The 24,110-nt window shown below is 37.1% G+C and overlaps 1 protein-coding gene across 1 annotated transcript in view; it reads left to right on the top strand.

Moving 5' to 3' along the window:
• Positions 1–11,469: 11,469 nt before the first annotated feature.
• Positions 11,470–24,110, top strand: part of LOC120878123 (platelet glycoprotein 4) — a 94,613-nt gene continuing 81,972 nt past the window's right edge. The window contains exon 1 of the mRNA XM_040260737.1: positions 11,470–11,621. The gene's annotated coding sequence lies outside the window, so the exon portion shown is untranslated. The remainder of the gene's footprint in view (positions 11,622–24,110) is intronic.

The raw sequence follows: 24,110 nt of genomic DNA, 5'->3' as shown, positions 1-24,110 counted from the left end.
GATCAGCAAATATACAGGCTTTCTTTTCTTTCTTCCCCATTTAAAAATTATTTCCTATTCTCTGAGTTGGCAGAACTTCAGACACATTGATTGCCTTTCTATTTCTGTACATATTCCACACCTTTAAGGGCCTCAGAATTTTTATTAACATTGTGTGCTCTACCTAGAAGCCCTTTGTTCTCTTTTTCCACTTTTTCAAATCCTACTCATTTTTCAAAGCTTAATACCTGCTACTTCTGCATTTCCTCATCTCTCTCTGAGATCTCAAAGCAAATTGTTTATGAATATTTTATTATTTTATAACTAGCCATTATTTCTATAAAGCAGTTTTTCCAACCACTGATTTAAAATATTCAAGGATTAACAACAATAAAAATAGTAAATATGTGTTTCAATTTCAACTTTAAAAATCAGTTTGAAATAAAACTGCTTAAAAGAGGAAAAAAAAATTGAAGTTTTAAAGGCTGTCAAATGATATGCATTCAATTTATCAAAGATGAACACTGCCAGTTATAGGAAAAGCTTTACTCTATTCAATTGTATACTACCATTATTCTTATTTTTAAAGCTATTTTATAAAGCATTGACTAAAGATATTGAGAAAATTAACGGTATTAAAAACCATAGGTGAAAGTAGAAGTAAAGATACTTGTATATGTATAAATTTGTACCAACACCATCTTTATCAGATTTGAAAACTGCATTTAGGTATTTCACATTTCAATAAAGAAGAGTTGTGTCTAGAAATTCAAGGTCAGTATCCAAAAAGAATATATAGTGTCACATACATTAAATTTAATCTTTTGTTTGTTAGGTACAAAAGGAAGTCACATGCAAATAGTGTTATCAGTGGAGAAGTGTTTTTAAAAAGTGGCCTCTAACCTTCTTTCTTCTCTCATCATTAAGAAAGTAAACATTATAAATATTTTAAAAATGCATAGTTTAAAACTGTGAAATGCAAAATTCAAGTAACAGTGCAGGAAAGGATTTTTTGTCCATGTTTGCTGATAGAAAAATAGTTAAATTTCAAAACACTATTCACCATGTATTTGGTAATGAAACACAACACATTAAAATTTTAATTTATTCATTAACAAATTAAGCTTCTTATTAATTATCTGGAAGTAAAATTTCCTTGTTAGTAGAAAAAAATCAAATCTATTTTTCTATATGGCTATATTAAAGAATACACAATCCTTAATAATTTCCTAATATAGTAAGAAATCTGACTCTACCTCATATTATTAAAAATGAATACAATTTTAACATGACAGGCTGTAGGTATATAGTTATTAAAATGGGTCACAGGTTTCAAAAGGTTTGGAAATGTTAGTTGATGAAAAACAATTTTACACTGAATATAATAAATTAATATTTACATTCACTCAGAAATTTGTTGTATACATAAATCAGTAGATGAATAAATACATGAATTGAAAGAAGGAGGAGAGAGCAAAATTTGTTAGAAAAAAACTTATTGTAAAACCAGACAGACCTGGTTTGAATTTTTAAAACTGCCACTTATTAGGTATAGGCCCTGAGGAAAGACATTCCACCAAAAGTCTTTGAGCACACGTTAATTATAAAAATAATAGGTATGAGAGTGTCACTAACATACCTACCTACGCAGTAGTCCTTATGCAAAGTTTTCATACCATTGTCTCTGTGAATTAAGTTACTTAATTTTACTAAACAATTCACATTGTTTCCTATATCAAAGCAAATAACCAGAAAGCTATTTCTTAAAGACTTTTCATTCTCCACAGAAATCCTTTCATGGAACTAAGGGTTGAATGCTAAATCTTAAAACATTTTGTTGTTTCAGTTGCTAAGTCGTGTCCAACTCTTGCAACTCCCATCTATGGACTGTAGCCATACGGACTCCTCTGTTCATAGCATTTCCCAGGCAAGAATACTGGAACAGGTTGCCATTTCTTTCTCCAGGGGCTCTTCCTCACCATGGATCAAACCTGCGTCTCCTGCTTGGCAGGTGGATTCTCTACCACTGAGCCACCAGGGAAGCTCCCTTAAACATTTTAGTTGCGGGTTAATGCCATAAATAAATATATAAAAATAGTGTATTCAGCTAGCCTACAAATATTTCCGGCATGCTTTCTGCGTGTTGGGTACTCTTCTAAGCAATGTAGAATACAGAAGTCAACAGGACAGTGAAAATTCCCTGGCCCCAAGGATTTTACGTCTTCATATGGTGTATGTTAAAGATTTTAAAAATACCAAACAAATATATGATAAAATAAGGTAGCATAATAAATGCAGTAGTGTGGAATTACAAGATAGAATACGAAGAGAGATTGTTTCTTAAATACATTGGGCCCTAGAGAGAATATTTGAGCAGAGAAGCTGAATAAAAAGGGGAGCAGAGCCTGCACAAAAATACCTGGGAGAAGAGGGTTTTAGGTCAAGGAAAGGTCCAGAGGTAGGATGTAGTTTGGTGTGTTCTAGGAGGGCCAGTATGGTATGAACAGAGTGAATGAACTACAACATAGTGAGAGTTAAAGATAGAGGAGAGATTAACTGCTAGCAAGATGAGGTTTTTTAGATTCCCAATATTTGAAGACTATTTTCTACTTCTGAACCAGTTGTTAGAACTCTTTGAAGACACTGTCCATTTTAATGTCTCTCTTAAAGATCCAGTAATAAAGTTATCTTAAGATTTGATTCATGAAGAAATCTGATGCCTGCTGAAGGACTGCTAAGTTTTCATTTATGAGAGTATTTTAAAACACATCACAGTTCCCTTGTGGCTGCCAGGAGACACCAAGCTTGGGCTTGGCTTGAGTGAACCAATGTTCCTCAGCTAAGGTTTTAGGCCAAATTCATCTCCCCTCCTTTATTTTTTCTCTTTGTTTGTTTCACATCTTCACTCATTTTCTGTTGTGTATTGTTGCTTCTAGAAATAGATATAATGAAATAAATCAATAAAACTACCAAATCTGTACATCAGAGATCTTTCTAAAACTTTGATTCATATGAAATCCATTTATTAAATGATTGGTTAGTATATAGAAACAGTGGACTAGATTAAATGAATAAGCCCTGAATTCAGAGATTAAATACATATACTAAGTTTGATAAAACAATATTTAAGTTTACAGGGAAGTAAATCATATATAATAATATGGGAGGTCAGTTCAGGAAGAGGTTTTGTTGGCTAAAGGAGAATTGAATAAACCACAGAGAGAAGAGAGAAGATTTGTTCATTGAATCTTAAAGGAAGACCACTGCTGAATATGGTAATACTTGTCCACTAAACAATATGGTAATACTTGTACAATAAACAATGACAATAAATGCTATCATTCACATTGTATATGTGATAATATTATATATAATGTAACATAAAATATATGTAGATATATAATGACAATTTTCTGATAATGTACATCAAAGTATTTTGAACAAGTGGTTCCTTTCATTTGTACAAATTAACCACATAGACCAATACTAGCACTAACAGTAATTTTTAAACATGAAAGTATTCATTAATTTCAATTAAATAGTCTAGGATGAAGCACGAATATGTTATATTTTTTAGAGTTTTTAATGTACACACTATGCTAAGGATCATTTGGAGGGTGGCATTTATATAGACAATTGAAAATTCTAGATAGAGGAAATATTTCAAGCAGTGTAAAATGCAAGATAAAAATGCAGAGACCATTTCATTGAAGAATAGACTTCATGCAGGAACAGAAATAATAGTTAAAAATCTTCAGTGCTGGTCTAAGAAGTTTAAAGTCCATTCTGTACTGTTAATCGGAGAAGGCGATGGCACCCCACTCCAGTACTCTTGCCTGGAAAATCCTATGGACAGAGGAGCCTGGTAGGCTGTGGTCCATGGGGTCACGAAGAGTCAGACACGACTGAGCGACTTCCCTTTCACTTTTCACTTTCATGCATGGGAGAAGGAAATGGCAACCCACTCCAGTGTTCTTGCCTGGAGAATCCCAGGGACGGGGGAGCCTGGTGGGCTGCCGTCTCTGGGGTCACACAGAGTTGGACACGACTGAAGTGACTTAGCAGCAGCAGTACTGTTAATGGAAATGGGTACTATTAATGTTTTATTTTAAATAAATAAACCATAAAATCAAATTTGTGTTTTAGAAAGATTACCCTAAAATTAGTGGGAAGCATAAATGAGAGGGGAGTAATTCTGCATGCAGGAAAACCAATTAGGGGACCATAGCAATGGTTAAAGGTAGGTGGTATTGGAAATCTGACTTAAGTAGAGGCAGTGAAAAGAAAACATGGGAAACAAATGGAAAATCCATGACGAAGTTAGAGCTGTTAGGAATTGGAAGATGATTCAGTGTAAGGGGACCAGTTTCAGGCGGGTGGCAGGAGGTAGAGATGTAGAGATAGGGAAGGGGGGCTGTGTTAAGGCAGCAGGGTAGAGATGTCCACAGAAGGTTGATGAACAGTTATATCACAGTGAGTCAGTCACAGAACAGTGTTTAAGGGCTTAAGGCCTGGAGTCATCTGAGCCCAAATCTGGCTACTTAGAGCATTGTTTCTGTGAATTAAGTTACTTAATTTTACTAACCATTCATTTAAACTTGTAAAATGGTAAATGTTAGTTTTATATCCAGAGTTTTTTAAAAAATAAATGAGTTAATATATGTTACTAGTATATAGAGAATTCTCAAAAATGCCAAGTAAATTTATCATTAGGGTAGAATTTAGGGTAAAAAATAGATTTGGGGATTAACTGTGCAGAAGTGATAAATTGAGCCCAGACAGTAGCATATATTGCCAAGAAAGAGAAGACATAGGAAGAAAAAAGAATGGATAGGACAGGAATATAGAAGACTCCTATATTTAGAATGCAGATAGAGCAAGGGAAACACAAACATGGACAGGGAAAAGATAATCAAGAACATGGATATTTGATCTTTACATGAAAAATGTATACACAGAGGAATCCTATTTGAAGTATGATCTAAAGTCTGGACATTCTGGTTCTAGAGCTTTGTTAGAACATTTTGATTAGCCTCAGTATTATCCTGCTTAATCTTCCCCTATCCTAAAGAAAACAGAGCTACAAGACACTAAATACTGTTTTGTACAATCGCTCATCAAGAAAGTACATACAAATTGTCTGATTATTAGCTAATTATCATGTGATAACATCAAAACAAAATTTCATAAACAGATAATGCTACAACATGTTAGGTAATAATTATAACAAAGCTGTGTCTGATTTAAAAACCAGTGAGACATCTGCTTGGCTGCTACCATAATTGGCTACTAGCCTGTTGTTTTGTTGTGCTAGAAGGACTTTATGTCCTGTGGATATTATTTGCTCTTGGTCCAGGGGGACTCAAGTTTCCATTAGATTACAAGCTTCTATACACAGAGCCAGATGTGTGCAAGATACTTGAACAATTTCTAAGCCACTGAAAAATTTTTCCTTTTAATACTTTCCTTTTAAGGTTCATTCATTTTCCTTTGGACCTGTCTCCATGAGAATTTGTCATTTCCCTGAACTTCTAGTCTCTTAAGGTATCATCACTTGGTGTGTTGTGACTCTCCTTGCCACCGCCTTGTGGAAACTTTGTATGATGACCTAAACAAAAGAAGATACATTGCAATAAGCATTCACTGCTATTAACATTCTACCCAATTGCACAGTCACTTATCCATTTATATAATCTTTTATTCAAGAAAATTTCCAGAACCAGCTGAAATATGTCAATCATTGAGCTAGATGTTTTCTCATATGTTATCTGAAGAATAAATGTTCATGTTAGGGGGTAGAATAATTCCTAGATAGCTTCAGTTTAAATAGTTTCTCAATTATTCTTCTTCCCTTTTCCTCATATACCACCACCACCAAAATCTGTTGATTTTACCTACGCATTTTACAAATCCATGTTTTTTCCTCCATTTATCATCCATTTTAGGATCTTATCATTAAAGTCAGTAATAATTGCTTTGCTGGTTTCCCCACATCTATCCTTACCTCTCTTTAATCCATTAATAATGAAACTATCAGAGAGCTTGTTCTTAAAGGTAATTCAGATTCACCCATGTGTCTCTCTTGATTAAAATTTTTCAAAGGCTTCCCATTGTTCTTAGAATACATCACTACAAATCCTTGTAACAGTCCACTCTCCCCCAACCCTACTGTCTTGTTTCATATGACTCTTCCTTAACCTCTCTCAGCCAGTCACAGTGGCCTTCCACTGTGCTCCTTCCTGTCTGTGCCACTTCCTTACAGTGGTGGATCCTTACCTTTGAATGCTTTCCTAATTTTTTGCCACTTAAAAGCAATTCATTTTTAGATATTTGTGTGTGTGCTCTATATTATATGTATATATATATACACATATATGTACATATATATCATATATTTAGGTGTAGTAGAACTAAATGGTAAATAAAGCACTTTCAGGAATCTTATTGTTTAGTGAAGGCAGACAGGTATTATTTAACACATCTTGATAATATACATATTATATAGGGAAGAGTACATACAAAAATTTTAGGGAAAACTCTCTGACCTCTCTCTCACCTTCAGTTCAGTTCAGTTGCTCAGTTGTGTCTGACTCTTTGCGGCCCCATGAACTGCAGCATGCCAGGCCTCCCTGTCCATCACCAACTCCTGGAGTCCACCCAAACCCATGTCCATTGAGTCCGTGATGCCATCTAGCCATCTCATCCTCTGTCATCTGCTTCTCCTTTTGCCCCCAATCCCTCCCAGCATCAGAGTCTTTTCCAATGAGTCAACTCTTTGCATGAGGTGGCCAAAATACTGGAGTTTCAGCCTCAGCATCAGTCCTTCCAAAGAACACCCAGGACTGATCTCGTTTAGAATGGACCGGTTGGATCTCCTTGCAGTCCAAGGGACTCTCAAGAGTCTTCTCCAATACCACAGTTCTTCAGCACTCAGCTCTCTTCCCAGTCCAACTCTCACATCCATACATGACCACTGGAAAAACCATAGCCTTGACTAGACAGACCTTTGTTGGCAAAGTAATGTCTCTGCTTTTGAATATACTATCTAGGTTGGTCATAACTTTCCTTCCAAGGAGTAAGCGTCTTCTAATTTCATGGCTGCAATCACCATCTGCAGTGATTTTGGAGCCCAGAAAGATAAAAGTCTGACACTGTTTCCACAGTTTCCCCATCTATTTCCCATGAAGTGATGGGACCTCTTACCTTATCACAGTGTAAATTCCTTCAAAATTTATCCTCATTGATCACAGTTTATGACAGTACATAAATGGGGCTTTCGTGTTGCCTCAGATGGTAAAGAATCTGCCTGCAGTGCAGGAGACCCAGGTTCAGTCCCTGGGTTGGGAAGATCCCTAGGAAAAGGCAATGGCTACCCACCCCAGTATTCTTGCCTGGAGAATTTAAAGGACAGACAGGCCTTGCATGGACTGAATTCCATGGACAGAGGGCTCAGTCTTTGGGGTTGCTAAGAGTCAGATATGACTGAGCGACCAACACTTACATACATAAACAACATCTGCATATATCCATTTATACCTAGATACACATATAAAGAAATGCATACAATATATAGATGTATACCTATATGCATTTATATATATACATAAATATGTTAATATAAATAAATACATACAATGTATGTATGTGTGTGTACATATATATATGCACACTGTCTATACATTTAAATGTATATGTATATTAGGGAAACGTCTCTGACCTTTCAGCCTAGCTTATCACAATAAAACTTTCCTTCATTATTTATCCTACTTCATTATAATATGATTTATTAAATAGTGCTTATCTCCCTTCACAAAATAAGACATTAAGAGCACAGCTTTGGCCTTTTATTCACCATTTTTCCCACAGGAGTAGGAGAATACCATACACAATACCAAAACACATTTCAGTGTGTTTTGCTATTGGATGGGTAAGTGATTAAACAAAAACCCATCAACCTTAAAAGGAAAGAATATTGCTTTGGAGCTATAATATTTGGTTGCAAGTTATCGATAAGGCTTTTACAACTAATGAGGATGACTCTGGAAGGCAGAAAGCAAAATAAATACACCGTCGAGCAATAATTTTAGGCTTCCAAGACTTAAGAGCACTGCTCCATTAGATCATTTTTAGTAGTAGAGATTTCCATCAATCCTCATTACTTTTGAATAACAAACACATAGCCAGCACTCACTTCTGAAGTCAACTTTGTGAGGAAATGGTGGTAAAATCTTTACCTCAAGCTGATGTTTGGAATAAAGACATTTCACACATGTATAGATTTGAGGAGAGCAAGTTAAGCAGAGAAGATTAATATTAACTTGTCCCCAGCTTTCCTGTAGGAAAATGCTCCTTATGAAGAATGTCTGAGTGAAATTATTTATTCCACGTTAACATGGGAAAACAGACAAAAAGTCCAGGAAAGAAGGGTGTGTTACTGGAATCAATGACAACTTAGTCCCCAAAATGTCTTTCAAATACTAAATATACACGTTAAGCAAGCTGATAATAATTCAAGGATGTTTTTCAAATGTGCTTTCCCTAAAAATTTAGTAAGGTTCACATGTTTAAGTATCTTGGTGAATATTCTCATTGTTTTTAAGTGTGTACAGGGGTTTAAGCCAACATTTCCTGATAAGGCCACAAACTATTCCTTCCCTGTTATGTTACAGAGTCAAGGATTCAAGAACAGATTACTGTTAACACTTATACAGTGAATAGGAATATAAACAAAGGGGCGAATCTTTGATTTAAAATTAGAATTTTTCTGAAGGGGATTTTTGAAAATGCATGATATTATTAATTGAAAAGGCCTAAACCTATTCAGCAGGACACAGTACTTAAGGGTGAAGTACTAAGAAGGGTGATTTCTTAGTCAGTGCTGCTAATAATACTCGATGAAGCACCTTGGATGGTGCTGGTCAGATAGAGAAGAGGGATCTGAAAAGATGACCCTCTGAGGGCATCAGGAAACCAGAATTAGAGGGGTGGATAGAAATTGGGAAGGACAGAAATATGAGTGTGACTACCGCTGCCACTGTATCCATGACGCTAATGCATATGGACAGATTAATTTGACTGCTGTTCTGAGAAAAACATTTTCACCTAGAAATTGGACATTTCACAATAATGTCTTGTGAAGAACATGCTATTAACAGCTGGCAACAGCTGCTGTTAGTGGCTGGGTTGTTGGTTCAACTTTAATTCCTTACAGTTTATGGCACTTGTGTGACAAAATCCAGGAGAGGTTTTGATTTTGCCTAGTTTAATACTCAAAAGGAAACAGTTTGGGGTGAAAAAGACCTAGGTTTAAGTAATATCCTGCGATGAAATATTTAATTCTAAAGATAACTGCTTAAGAATGAAAATTCTCTGGTTGAAGAGGGTCAGAGGTCTTATCTGAGTTACCCCAGAGCCTAATCATTTTGTACCCCAGTCCATCACTAGTTTCCCTCTCCCTCAACATTCACCCTTGAAGTCAGTGTCACCAGGGAGTGAAAAATTCAATGATAATGAATATATAATTCATAGAAAGGATATTCCACGTTCTCTGTTCTTATTTATAAGGCCTAATCCATATTCAAAGATAATGGGTGCTTAGGGTGTGGGCATTCTCTGATACTTATTGTGATTCATAGAAGACATATGTGATCCTGAGTTCACTGAATTTGTAGTTTGTCTTCTGACTTCTTTGATAAAACATTTTGTTTAACAGATTCCTAGTTCAAGTAAAAGAAGAACGTTTTATACACATAGAACCTTTTTTTCTATAAAGAAATGTGTCACCTTCTATGACAGATGAGAGTCTGACCTCCTCATGCCAGAATCTCTCTGGTATGGACCGCCTGACCTTGCCAGATGACTCTGCGTCACCTGGATGTCACGTCTTTGTGGTAGGTATCCATCTCAGACTGCCAAACATGATATTAATGGTTGAGAGGTGGCCATCGGACTGGCCCTCCAGGCTCTGGTAGGTCAAATTTTGCTTACACAAACTGACAAGGACAATTCAAAGAGAAGTTAATGCAAGAGATGAGAGATATCTCTGGCTAGGGTGGTGCTGTACTTACAGACCGTCTATCTTTTCCTTGTGTTAAGGACAATGCTTCTGGGGAGACTTTCTGGTGTCATAGCAATACTCCACAGGGACCACTTCTGTACTTTCCCTAACTTTGTTTGCAATAAATTAAAACAGTTTTGGAATTACTTATAGGTTGATTACTTTGACACAGATAATGTGTGGATGAAACATTTTTAACCTGTAACTATATTTTAGGGTGGGAAAGAAACATGCTTTCAGTCAAAATTGGGTGTTAGACTCTCATATGAACCACTTATTAGCCACATGTCCATTGTCAGTATTTATCCTTTTGAGTCTGCTTTCTTTCCTGTAAATATTTGGACCTAAAAATATTAACTTGATTTGAAAGGATGTTTCAGGGTTAACAAAAGAGAATGATATTATACAATATGTACTTAGCAAAGTGCCAAGCGTGTAGACAGTGCTCAGTGCACAGCATCTATTAAATAAAATACTAGATATTAAAATACTAGTTTTTACCATTTGAAAAAAGTCTTTCTCCTACCTGGAATGACAGGTAATACTGGTTATAGTTCAGCTTCATTTAGAAAGTGGTAACTCCAAAAGCCATCATTTTTCTCTAGTGCCATTCTGTAAAGACTGTATTAACTGAAAACAATTAATACCTCAAAATCTCAGGAAAGCAGCATGACTTTTCTGGTTTCTTTATCCACTTTGTTTTGATATAGTATTATAGATTCTTAATAAATAATATGAATCCCAGGAAGGGACTTATTGTTAGAAATCTTGCAATTATAGCTTCAGAGTCATATCTTTAATCAGATTGAGGGTAGATCCTTATTCTTATGCTTGACAACAGTACTAAGTACAATTCGATTTAAATCTATCACGTGATACAACTATACCAAAAGATTAACTTAAGCCAAAGTACCTTGGCAGTATGACACTTTCCACATCACTAAATGAGGCAAACCAAAAAGGACCAAATTACTACTTAAACCATGTAGGAGAAAAACATACGAGAAAGTTTACCAAATACATATTTACATTTCAATGACTCACTTGGAAAACTTCCTGACAAAAGTTTGTAAATAAATATTTAATATTCATTACTGTTTTCTTTCAACTTAAGCAAGAGAAATTCAAACCTGTATCTATACTATGACAACAAATGCTAAACATAGACAGAAGCAAATTGATTGTGTATGATTGATCTGAATTCCTGTGCTTCATAAGCAAAGGAATTATCTGTTAAGGCGTAACAGGTTTTAACAGGAAAAGGATTAAGGGTTTCATTTTCCTCAATGGAGGGGCGAAATGAGCAAGATTTTTCAAGTTAACGTTCACTTCATCTGGCTCAGGTGTCAGGGATCTATATTTATCTCGGTTTAGGCATCTGAAGTGCTGGAAGTCTCAGGATGTCAGTGGCTTCACATGTCAGGATAACCTTAACGACAGACGAATGGTCAAGACCCTGAGCCTCATTTCTGAGTTCTCAGCTGTGGAAATCATGTGTTTATTTTCTGCATCTCCTCCTACAACAGTCACTCTGAAGCCAGTTTTAAGATCCTACATCTGGGCAAGCAAGCTTCTCTAAAAGTTGGTGAGCACAGTTATTTTTGTTTAGGGGTGTGGCTATAAATGTCTTTGTAGTTGGTGGACTATCATCAAGTACACACTAATACTTGTTATTTCAAACTCCTTAAGAGGCTAAATACTAACTGGTGTAATAATTTAGTTTATGATATTGTTTAAACAGAGTTATAAGCTTTTAACTAAATGGGCAGACTTTTAAGACAAAGTTTTCATTTCCACTAGTCTCTCAAGTGATCCTATGAAATTTCCATTTATACATTCTCATATCTTTTATTTTCAAAGTATCAGAAAACTTAAACTAAGTATTTTTTAAAGTACAATTTTGGTGGAACTTTTTCTTCCTTAAGTTTCTTAAGTTGATCTGTCATGTCCTGTTCTTAAACTGATTTCTTATTTTATTAACTTTCGTATGCTTTGTTTAAAAAATGTTACTCTTTTGAAAAGGATGCTTTCAAATTCCGACCAGTTCAATTTTCTGCTTACAAGTTGAAAAAACATGTTTTTAATGAGATTAGAAGTTGAATGACCTTTGTTCATGGGACCTAAAAATGTTTTTTGGTGTTTTGTCAAGACTGACAAGTATATTTAAGAAATAATCTAAAAGACTCAATCCTCTTAACAAACCCTTAGAAGAAAAAAATATTTCCATAAATAAAATTACTGATCACTAGTGATCATAGAAATTATACTAACTGTTGGCACCAGATATTTGATGGAAGGAAATTTTGTTTCATGGCAGAATTTTTGTTATATGCTGTGTTTCATACTATGGCTATATAAGACCAGGAAACAACAAAGAATGATAGAGTATGACTTATTCAGACAGGAAACTTAAGGGTATGCTTAGAGACAAATAAGTATATAATGATATACTTCTTTAGAGACAACTGCTGATACCAAAAAAGCAGTTCCATCTGACTCTATGCTATGTTACAAAGTCTGAGAATGAAATGAACAGGCTTCTTTACCTTTAAAAAAAGTCACCTTCCATAATTCTTTGGAGAATGGTCTCTTGGAGCCATGCTGAATTCAAAGGAAAGCACTCTGGACTAATACTTTTAAAAGTATTCTGTTCACTTCCTATGCAAGAACTCAGGTAGGATCTGGATCAGATGAAGAGAAACAAGCAATCTGTCCTGTTCTCAGGTATACCTGACTAAAATAAAAGAAGGAGGGTTTGTGGGACAATATATGAGACTCCTGCAATCCTGGCAAGGGGAAAGGAGAAATATTTTCAGAGGATGTACAATACAAACTGTAATTATTTGGAATTTGATCCTTTTGTAAAGGACAATGACGACTTTGCAATGAATTATTCTGTTACAGAAAGAAAGCAAACACCTGAGAATAATAAAAAGATTTTCACCTGGGGAAAAATGGTAAGCTCCCAAACTCAGAAGAATCATTGTTAGGCAAAAGAGGAAAAACAAACAAGGAAAAAAGGCTTTAAAATGCTAACAAATCGGTGGCAAAGACCATATAAGACGGCAGAGTGGACCAATCAGATGAAAGAATATGTTTTTCTTGGAATGAAGAAATACATAATAATGTACTGCCCTTGAAGTGATTAGGACTAATTTTGCTTTTAGCATAGATTGTTGGTTGAGATCACTAGCTAAGGAATTTAATATTCTTAGTATTTACAAACTAAACTTCACAGTAGAATTTTTTAAGGAAAAATTCACAAAATTTTAAAATGAAAAAGAAATGCTTTTAGATGAGAAGTGTTTTTAATTGGTCAGTTGTTTATACATTGTTGATTGCTCTTTGGATGAAAATTGAAAAGCGTGCCATCACTCTAGTACAACCTAAAAGCAGAGATCTGGAGTGGTGAGCAGGGAGGTGCTGGTGGAGGAGTGATGCTGTTTCCACACCAGGTTCCCGGAATCTGAAATCATGCCTAATCCAAAATGATTCTCTCAATCACAAACAATGAATTGTTTGTCAGGAAAAGGAAACAGTCTAAACTAGGGTAAGTGTGCCGGGGATATAAAAAGAAATACAGTTTAGTAAATAGTTTTACTGTTTTGTGTGTTGCATGTTGAAGTATACATATTGACTAAGCCACTGGAAACTTTCTCTCCATTACATCTGGCAGGTAATAAGTATGCCATTGGTTCCACGATGCACTTTCTAGTCATTTCTTTGTGGATCAGGGCAAGGTGAATTGAGCTTTGTGTCTTCTGACAAATTTAGTCTTCTGGAGAATGAATAACACTATTAAATTGGGGCTTGATATTACATTGTTAAATAGTTTAAGATGTTTTGAAATATATCCAGAGACCTTTGTCACACACTGTCATCTCAAGGAGGAAATGAGAGAAAATTGGCAGACGTTCTGGAGGTGACATAGCAGACAGCTTGGCTGCCTTCATCAACGACTCCACAGTGAACACAAATAGAAGAGCATTGTGCATCCGTCAGTGCTTGTGAACGTTAACAGTGGAGTGAGGATGGTTTTAAAAGTGATGAGTTTGATCTCAGTGTTGTTTTCTCTTATTAAATCTTCCAAACTTCAATCTTACATTCCTCCCATCTTAATTTTCCCAAATTTCTCCCATTTCATTTCACCTAAATCAAAAGGGAGGGATATTAGTACTCATGAGAACACAGTCTAATTGAAATTCATTTGGAGGTTCACTTCGTTCTATGTAGAACTTCATTATTACTCTATTTGAAATGTAACAGGTGCTGTTATAAGGGTTCTTTCTTATATCTCACTCTAGGAAGCTTTGGAAATAAAGAAATAATAGGTTATTCAGTACAGTGGTCCCATCTCATGGACCCTAAATACAGTATCTTCTCAGAGTAGGCATACACTTTAGTAAGTGGCATCTTTCCTACAAGTATTCTTACTTTGCTGCTAAGTCATTTCAATCGTGTCCAACTCTGTGTGACCCCCATAGACGGCAGCCCACCAGGCTCCCCCGTCCCTGAGATTCTCCAGGCAAGAACACTGGAGTGGGTTGCCATTTCCTTCTCCAATGCATGATAGTGAAAAGTGAAAGTGAAGTCACTCAGTCATGTCTGATTCTTCGTGACACCATGGACTGCACCCTACCAGGCTCCTCCATCCATGTGATTTTCCAGGCAAGAGTACTGGAGTAGGGTGCCATTGCCTTCTCTGATTTTTACTTTGATGGGACCCTAAAACAACAAACCTATTTTGGTTGAATACATAATAGAGTCATCCTCTTTCAGATAAACTTATTTCTCGATGCATTTGTTGAAAAATATTTGAGTACTTACTCTATGTCAGACATTGTTGTAAGCTACAGAAAACATTATTAGATACCTTATTGTGCTGAACACTGACAAGGATCCAGGATCTTTTTATTTTCAGGTGGTGGTTCTAAATTTTGTTTCTATGGAATGAAACCTTTTGATGAAATTGAAAAAAGAAAACCTTAAGTTAGTAAATGATGAAGACACAAGTTGAATTCTGTGGATACTTTGCCACCACTGCACACAAACAGACCCCGTAAGGGCCTATCAATCTCCTGAAGAAAACAGGCCAAACAAGTGACTTAAAAATAATACGATATTTACAGGAGGAATAGAAGGAAGATACCAGAGTGAGCATCTTGCTGTTGCCGTTATAAATGTATAATTGACTCTTAAAATTCTAGTAACTAACATATATAACACATGGAAATACCTCCAAAACATAATAACTGTACTGTGTGCTCTAAGGCTTGTTGTTGTTATTGCTCAGTTGTTCAGTTGTGTCTGACTCTTTGCGACCCCACGAACTGCAGCATGCCAGGCTTCCCTGTCCTTCACTATCTCCTGAATTTGCTCAAACTCATATCCATGAGTTTGAGACGATGATACCATTCAACCATGTCATCCTTTGTCGCCTCCTTATCCTCCTGTCCTCAATCTTTCCAAGCATCAGGGTTTTTTGCAATGAGTTGGCTCTTTGTATCAGGTGGCCCAAGTATTGGAGCTTCAGCATCAGCATCAGTCCTTCCAGTGAGTATTCTGGGTTGATAACCTTTAGGATTGACTGGTTTGATCTCCTTGCTATCCAAGAAACTCTCAAGAATCTTCTTCAGCACCGCAGTTGAAAAGCATCAATTCTTTGGTGCTCAGCCTTCTTTATGGTCCAACTCTCACATCCATACATGACTACTGGAAAAACCATAGTTTTGACTAGATGGACCTTTGTCAGAAAAGTGATGTCTCTGCTTCTTAGTACACTGGCTAGATTTGTCATAGCTTTTCTTCCAAGAAGCAAGCACCTTTTAATTTCATGGTTGCAGTCCACAGTGTTTTTGGAGCCCAAGAAAATAAAGTCTGTCAATGTTTCCATTTTTCCCCATCTATTTGCCATGAAGTGATGGGACTGGATGCTATGATCTTAGCTTTTTGAATGTTGAGTTTTAAGCCAGTTTTTTCTCTCTCCTATTTTGCCTTCATCAAGAGGCACTTTAATTTCTCCTCAGTTCCTGCCATTAGGGTGGTGTCCTCTGCATATCTGAGGTTATTGATATTTCTCCTGACAATCTTGATTCCAGCTTGTGCTTCATCCAGCCCAACATTTCTCATGATGTACTCTGAATATAAGTTAAATAAGTAGGGTGATGATATACAGTCTTGATGTACTCATTTCCCAATTTGGGACCAGTCCATTGTTCCATGTCTGGTTCTAACTGTTGCTTCTTGACTGACCTACAGGTTTCTCAGGAGGCAAGTAAGATGGTCTAGTATTCCCATCTCTTTCAGAATTTTCCAGTTTGTTGTGACCCACATAGTTAGGGATTTAAGGTAATCAGTGAAGCAAAAGTAAATGATTTTCTGGAATTGCTTTGCTTTTTCTATGATTCAACAGATGTTGGCAATTTGATCTCTGGTTCCTCTGCATTGTCTGAATACAACTTGCACATTTGGAAGTTCTCGGTTCACATACTGTTGAAGTCTAGCTTGAAGGATTTTGAGCATTACCTCACTAGCATGTGAAATGAGTACAACTGTGTGGTAGTTTGAACATTCTTTGGCATTGCCTTTCTTTGGGGTTGGAATGAAAACTGACCTTTTCCAGTTCTGTGGCCACTGCTGAATTTTCCAAATTTGCTGGCATATTGAGTGCAGCACTTTAACAGTATCATCTTTTAGGATTTTAAATAGTTCAACTAGAATTGCATCACCTCCACTAGTTTTGTTCATAGTGATGCTTCCTAAGGCCCACTTGACTTCACACTGCAGGATGTCTGGCTCTAGGTGAGTGACCACACCATCATGGTTTTCTGGGTCATTAAGACCTTTTTTGTATAGTTCTTCTGTGTATTCTTACAACTTCTTCTTAATCTCTTTTGCTTCTGTTAGGCCTTTCTTGTTTCTTTCCTTTATTATGCCCATCTTTGCATGAAATGTTCCCTTGACATCTCTAATTTTCTGGAAGAGATCCCTAGTCTTTCCTAGTCTATTGTTTTTCTCTATTTATTTTCATTGTTCACTGAAGAAGGCTTTCTTATATCTCCTTTGGAGAGATAATCTTTGAAACATTTGGAGTTCCAAAGCTATTCTTTGGAATTCTCCATCAACTGTGTATATTTTTCCCTTTCTCCTTTACCTCTCACTCCTCTTCTCGTCTCAGATATTTATCTCAGCTATCTTATTTCAGACAACCTTTTGCCTTCTTGCATTTCTTTTTCTGGGGGGATAGTTTTGGTCACTGCCTCTGTATGGTGTTATGAATCTCTGTCCATAGTTCTTTAGGCACTCCATCTATCAGATCTAATTCCTTGAATCTATTCATCATCTCCACTGTAAAATCATAAGGGATTTGATTTAGGTCATACCCAAATGGCCTAGTGTTTTTTGTTACTTTATTCTATTTAAGCCTCGATTTTGTGATGAGAAACTGATGTTCTGAGTCACAGTCAGCTCCAGGTCTTGTTTTCACTAACTATATAGAACTTTTCCATCTTCAGCTACAAATGATATAATCAATCTGATTTTGGTATTGACCATCTGGTGATGTCCGCATGTAGATTGATCTCTTGTGTTGCTGGAAGAGGTGTTTGCTATGATCAGTGCATTGTCTTGGCAAAACTCTGTTAGCCTTTGTCCTGCTTCTTTTTTGTACTCCAAGGCCAGACTTGCCTGTTACTCCAGGTATCTCTTGACTTTCTACTTTTGCATTCTAGTCCCCCGTGATGAAAAGGACATCTTTTGTTCGTGTTAGTTCTAGAAGGCCTTGTAGGTCTTTGTATAAATTTTCAACTTCAGCTTCTCTGGCATCAGTGGTTGGGGCATAGACTTGGATTACTGTGATGTTGAATGGTTTGCCTTGGAAACAAACTAAGATCATTCTGTCACTTTTGAGTCTGCATCTAATTACTGCATTTCAGACTCTTTTGTTGACTCTGATGTCTACTCCATTTCTTCTAAGGAATTCTTGCCCACAGTAGTAGATATAATGGTCACCTGAATTAATTTTTCCCATTCCCATCCATTTTAGCTTAGCTTCCTAAATTTACTTCTGATTGAAGTGTTTTTGTCTGCAGTGGGGGACAAATGTAATCTAAATTGTAGTTGAGTCTCTTGGCAGAAAGACTCTAGTTTGCATGGAAACATATAGTTTTTATGAGCCCAGTCTTTAAGAGCTGCTTGGTCAAAAGTTACATCCAAGCAGACACGTAGACAGGGAATTCCAGTGCATTACCTTGAGCTGTGATAAGCCCAGTGCTCAGAGATACCAGCTCTGTTCTTTGATAAAAGGCGTCTGTTTACAGACCTTTGCTGTTATGTGGAGTCTGCGCTTCTTGCTGGGCTGTAAACTCCATGAAGGCTGGGTTTCATTTGCAACTTAGTATCAGCAATATCCAGTGCTGGATACACAGTAAGCACTTAATAAGCAGATAGTACCTATTTATTCAAAAATAGGTGTAAATATTTTATAACCCAAAAGGTTCACCTTCCAATGAGGTCTAAATTAGGATCTTAAGAATTTTTAGTCATGTAAAACAATTTAAAATCTTTTATCTCCATTTCTTATGCTGAGCACTTTAAAAAAAAAATCCATCTTGACATAAATCTCTACCATAAAGTAATACATAGATGTGTGCAGTTTTGTGAGTGAGAAATCCTCAGGAAAGCAGTTTCATGGAATATTACCATCACCAGTACCACCCTCACCTTTCTCAGCATGTCTGTCTTATTTTATTTTATTTTTTTTAAACTCTCTTTCACTCTCTCTGTGTAGGGTGGATCATCTATTAAAATTATAAAATTTAACAGAAATATTCTGTTTCATGCTACGCTACGTATGCAAATTCACAGACACTGATAATTTCTCAATGAACCAAATCCGTGAAGCTCATTCATCTCACCTAATGCCATGAAAACCTTATCGTTTTTCCCGTTCTACGTGCAGAGCTTAGATACGTTTGCTTCTGTGTCCCGTCTCCTAGGTGTCTACAGTACATCTACCAAGTGTTTAGATAGAGCCAGAGAAAAATTCAGTCCTTCCACTCTGGGTCCAATGGGCATTTTTAAGATTTGCTAACAGGGAAAGTACAGGTTTTGATTTCTCCACTTCTCACTTCATGGGAAACCACAGCATAGTAGATGTTCTTTGTTAGCCTAATCACACATACCTCCAAAACCCTCCCTTGAGGTGGATGTAATGGCCACAGCAAGTGGAGAGATACAGACATCATTCTCTATCTTCTTTCTCAATTCATTGGTCAGAGTTGCGTCCTGACCTCATTGAGAGTTTGTCTCCTGTTATCCAAACTTCTTTGTTTCGCATACTACAGTTCAGTTATAGCAGTTGCGCAAAACTCTATGTTTTACCGGATGAAGTCAGGAAAACCAGGATTAGGCAAGGAAAAAAAGCAAATTCTAATATTAGGGGGCAAACAGAAAGGAAGCTTACCATAATGATCCCTTCCCTCTTCTCTACCTCATTAAAATTCCCCCTGTGTATGAAAGGTGCCATTTTGTTTTCTTCCTCACATCTCCCATGCAGAACTCTGTACATAGTAACAGCAGGAGCATTTGTGAAGCTGAAATCCTGTAGAATAAATAAAAGCAATTGAAACCATTTGAATGGGCTTTTGTGAGAAGAAAACTTGTTTAATAATAATTTACCATGGCAGAGCAGCAGCTATGAAGTTGAGCTTTTTCCCTCCGGTTTAAGGCTAAAAGTCACCTTTCAGCAGGTCTTCCAATGTTCACATTTGTTCACAACAAAAGCTGCAAACATTGGAAGTTAGAATAGTTCTTGGCACATTCTTAAACCATGATTCACTAATTTTTTTTTTTTTTTTTTTTTTAACAAGTGAGGACTCTGAGGCCCAAAGAAGTGAAGTGAGCTTTCACGTCTGGGCCAAGCCTTTGGATTGCCCTTTCTGCAGTTTTTCTAGGCTCCCCCTTCCATTCAACACCAACATCTATTTTCTTATGGTTTCAAACTATAACCTAGCTGTTGAAGAGACCCAAATCTTTTCACCACCCCCATCTCTTCCCTGATTATTAGACTCATCCATTTATGTGCCTACTGCTCAAGTTCTAGACATGGATGCATTACTCGTGAGTTGAAAGTGTCTAACCTCTTTCAACACATTATCTTGTCACTGTGCTTTGATTCATGAGGTGCAGTTTATGCTCAAAATTGTAAACAAATCCGATTGAGTTTTGTTTCCTACTCTGCTTGAGTATCTTCTAAAGTTCAGTAAAACATGCATATATATGTACTCTGCAAACACTTTTAAACTAACAGGCTGGATTAAATTATAATAGCTAATTGTAACCTACTGGTATGTTCAGGGCACTCACACTAATTATGAAAAATGCCTAGTATTTAATGAAAGGTACTGGGAATCACTGGTTGAGATACTCTCCATAGCTGGATTGAAAAGATTTGAAACCTGGAATCTGCCACTTTCCAGATCTGTGACCTTGGGGAATATATTAAACCTCTTTGTATCTCTGCTTTGTCTGTTAAATAAGATTAATATAAGTACTGCCTTTATGGACCAGTTGCTCAAAATAAGCAAGTGACTATGTAAAATATGCAAGTGCCTTGCACATAAGTTCTGAAGAAGGGTTAATTACCATTATTTAATTCTCACAATAGTTTTAAATAGGCAGTGTTTCCCTCGTATAGGTATGAGTAAACATGCTCATAGAGATTAAGATATTTCCCTGGGTCCTGCAGTTAGTGAGAATGCTAGATAGAGCTATCCAGCCCCACCCCAGTCAGTTCAGTCACTCAGTCGTGTCCGACTCATTGAGACACCATGAATTGCAGCATGCCAGGCCTCCCTGTCCATCACCAACTCCCGGAGTTCACTCAAACTCACGTCCATCGAGTCCGTCATGCCATCCAGCCATCTCATCCTCTGTCGTCCCCTTCTCCTCCTGCCCCTAATCCCTCCCTGCATCAGAGTCTTTTCCAATGAGTCAACTCTTTGCATGAGGTGGCCACAATACTGGAGTTTCAGCTTTAGCATCAGTCCTTCCAAAGAAATCCCAGGACTGATCTTCTTTAAAATGGACTGGTTGGATCTCCTTATAGTCCAAGGGACTCGCAAGAGTCTTCTCCAACACCACAGTTCAAAAGCATCAATTCTTTGACATTCAGCTTTCTTCACAGTCCAATTCTCACATCCATACATGACTACTGGAAAAACCATAGCCTTGACTAGATGGACCTTTGTTGGCAAAGTAATGTCTCTGCTTTTGAATACGCTATCTAGGCTGGTCATAACTTTCCTTCCAAGGAGTAAGCGTCTTTTAATTTCATGGCTGCAATCACCATCTGCAGTGAGTTTGGAGCCCCAAAAATAAAGTCTGACACTGTTTCCCCATCTATTTCCCATGAAGTGATGGGACCAGATGCCATGATCTTTGTTTTCTGAATGTTGAGCTTTAAGCCAACATTTTCACTCTCCTCTTTCACTTTCATCAAGAGACTCTTTAGTTCCTCTTCACTTTCTGCCATAAGGGTGGTGTCATCTGCATATCTGAGGTTATTGATATTTCTACCAGCAATCTTGATTCCAGCTTGTGCTTCTTCCAGCCCAGCGTTTCTCATGAAGTACTCTGCATAGGAGTTAAATAAGCAGGGTGACAATATACAACCTTGATGTACTCCTTTTCCTATTTGGAACCAGTCTGTTGTTCCATGTCCAGTTCTAACTGTTGCTTCCTGACCTGCATATAGGTTTCTCAAGAGGCAGGTCAGGTGGTCTGGTATACCCATCTCTTTCAGAATTTTCTACAGTTTATTGTGATCCACACAGTCAAAGGCTTTGGCATAGTCAATAAAGCAGAAAGAGATGTTTTTCTGGAACTCTCTTGCTTTTTCCATGATCCAGTGGATGTTGGCAATTTGATCTCTGGTTCCTCTGCCTTTTCTAAAACCAGCTTGAACATCGGGAAGTTCACGGTTCATGTACTGCTGAAACCTGGCTTGGAGAATTTTAAGCATTACTTTACTGGTGTGTGAGGTGAGTGCAATTGTGTGGTAGTTTAAGCATTTTTTGGCATTGCCTTTCTTTGGAATTGGAATGAAAACTGACTTTTCCAGTCCTGTGGCCACTGCCGAGTTTTCCAAATTTGCTGGCATATTGAGTGCAGCACTTTCATAGCATCATCTTTCAGGATTTGAAATAGATCAACTGGAATTCCATCACCTCCACTAGCTTTGTTTGTAGTGAGGCTTTCTAAGGCCCACTTGACTTCACATACCAGGATGTCTGGCTCTAGGTGAGTGATCACACCATTGTGATTATCTGGGTCATGAAGATTTTTTTTGTACAGTTCTTTTGTGTATTCTTGCCACCTCTTCTTAATATCTTCTGCTTCTGTTAGGTCCATACCATTTCTGTCCTTTATCGAGCCCGTCTTTGCATGAAATGTTCCCTTGGTATGTCTAATTTTCTTGAAGAGATCTCTAGTCTTTCCCATTCTATTGTTTTCCACTGTTTCTTTGCATTGATCGCTGAGGAAGGCTTTCTTATCTCTCCTTGCTATTCTTTGGAACTCTGCATTCAGATATTTATATCTTTCCTTTTCTCCTTTACTTTTTGCTTCTCCATTCTTTCTTTTTATATTGTTGCTCTGAGCCTAAAACCTAGAATTCATTTTGTTTTTTAACCCCTCTACCTAGCTCATTACTAACCAAGTCTTGGCTGTTTACACTACCTTCTAAAATCCCCGAATGACTCTGTATTGCATTCAAGAGAAGTTTCTGAGAGAATGAATTCCTAGGTATTCAGGCAAAACCCTCAGCCTGGTATATTATGCATTACATTAGGGCTTCATGATGTCATTTGTGCCCACCTCTCCAGTGTCCTTTCTTTTCCAAAACTCGTACATTGTACCAAAGCCTTACCAAACTGTATTTCTCCTGTGGTACAATTTCTTAGGCATCTGTAGTTTAGGGGCATGCCTCCAATCCCTTTGCTGTCTCCCCCTTCCTTTCCTGGACCCTGTGTACTACATGCAGTAAGCTATCGCTTCTTCCACCAGCAGTCCTTTCAATTTCTTACATGACCCACCATTTTTCTTCCCACCTGGGTGTAGGAGTCACAGTAAATCAATATTATAATAGTCTGTTTACAAAGCTGTCTTCCTAGGGATGCTGTGGGCTACTTGCATGAAAATACCAGGTTTTTGTTCTGTTGATTCCCTCATTTCATCCCAATTATTAGTCCAGGCTAAGAATGCTTAAGGAATTTATTTTATTTTCCTGTTTCAGTGGCTACAGGTTAATGAAACATTTACCAGTGTAAATGGAAGAATAAAAGCATAAACAAATGAGAAGCAAAGTGAATGATTCAAACTATTATAGAAAAGTAGCTTCAACAGTAATCTAATATTTTTTAAAAATGCAAAAAGCTTGATAGGGGAAATGATCCAATATGAGAACGAGTAAAAATCATTGCAAAAAGCATGGAGCCAGAATTTGTGTATCTTCTGGGTTGCGATCCAGTGGTGAAGGAGCCAGATCAGAAGAAGTTGGTTCAGGTTGCAGGCGTAACTGCTTGGCAAGTGCTTGCCATGTAGGCAAGAGGTTGAGGACAAGATAAGATTAGAGGACATATACTATCATGGGTAAGCCCAGTTGAGAGTCTTACGTAGTTTTAAATTCTTCCTTCTTTTGGAAAATAAGGACTACTAAGTGAGTGCTGGAAACTACAGAGTATGAAGTATTCTCACAGCACTAGGCTCAATTTTAGTAGTTGTTTAAATCAAACAAGATTTAACACACTAGATCTCAAAATATTGGCATGCATGAGAGTAACTAAGAATGCTTGATGCTTAGGCCATGCTTAGGCTATCCCCTTGCTCTCTGAACATCCCTTGCTCAACCACTCCCTGCCCACCTACACCCTACTCACATCCTACCTACCTTCCTTGTTAATCACTGAATCTAATCAATAAATGCCTACAAACTTGTCCCTGGCCCCAACTAGTGATTCTTCCAATCTTTCTCTTCCTTTCCTTTGCTTCTTTTTTTATTTTTTTTGGCTTTACC

This window comes from Oryx dammah, unplaced genomic scaffold, assembly GCF_014754425.2.
Source record: "Oryx dammah isolate SB20612 unplaced genomic scaffold, SCBI_Odam_1.1 HiC_scaffold_18, whole genome shotgun sequence".
NCBI classification, from domain to species: Eukaryota; Metazoa; Chordata; class Mammalia; order Artiodactyla; family Bovidae; genus Oryx; species Oryx dammah.
This window is presented reverse-complemented; position numbering and strand designations above follow the sequence as displayed.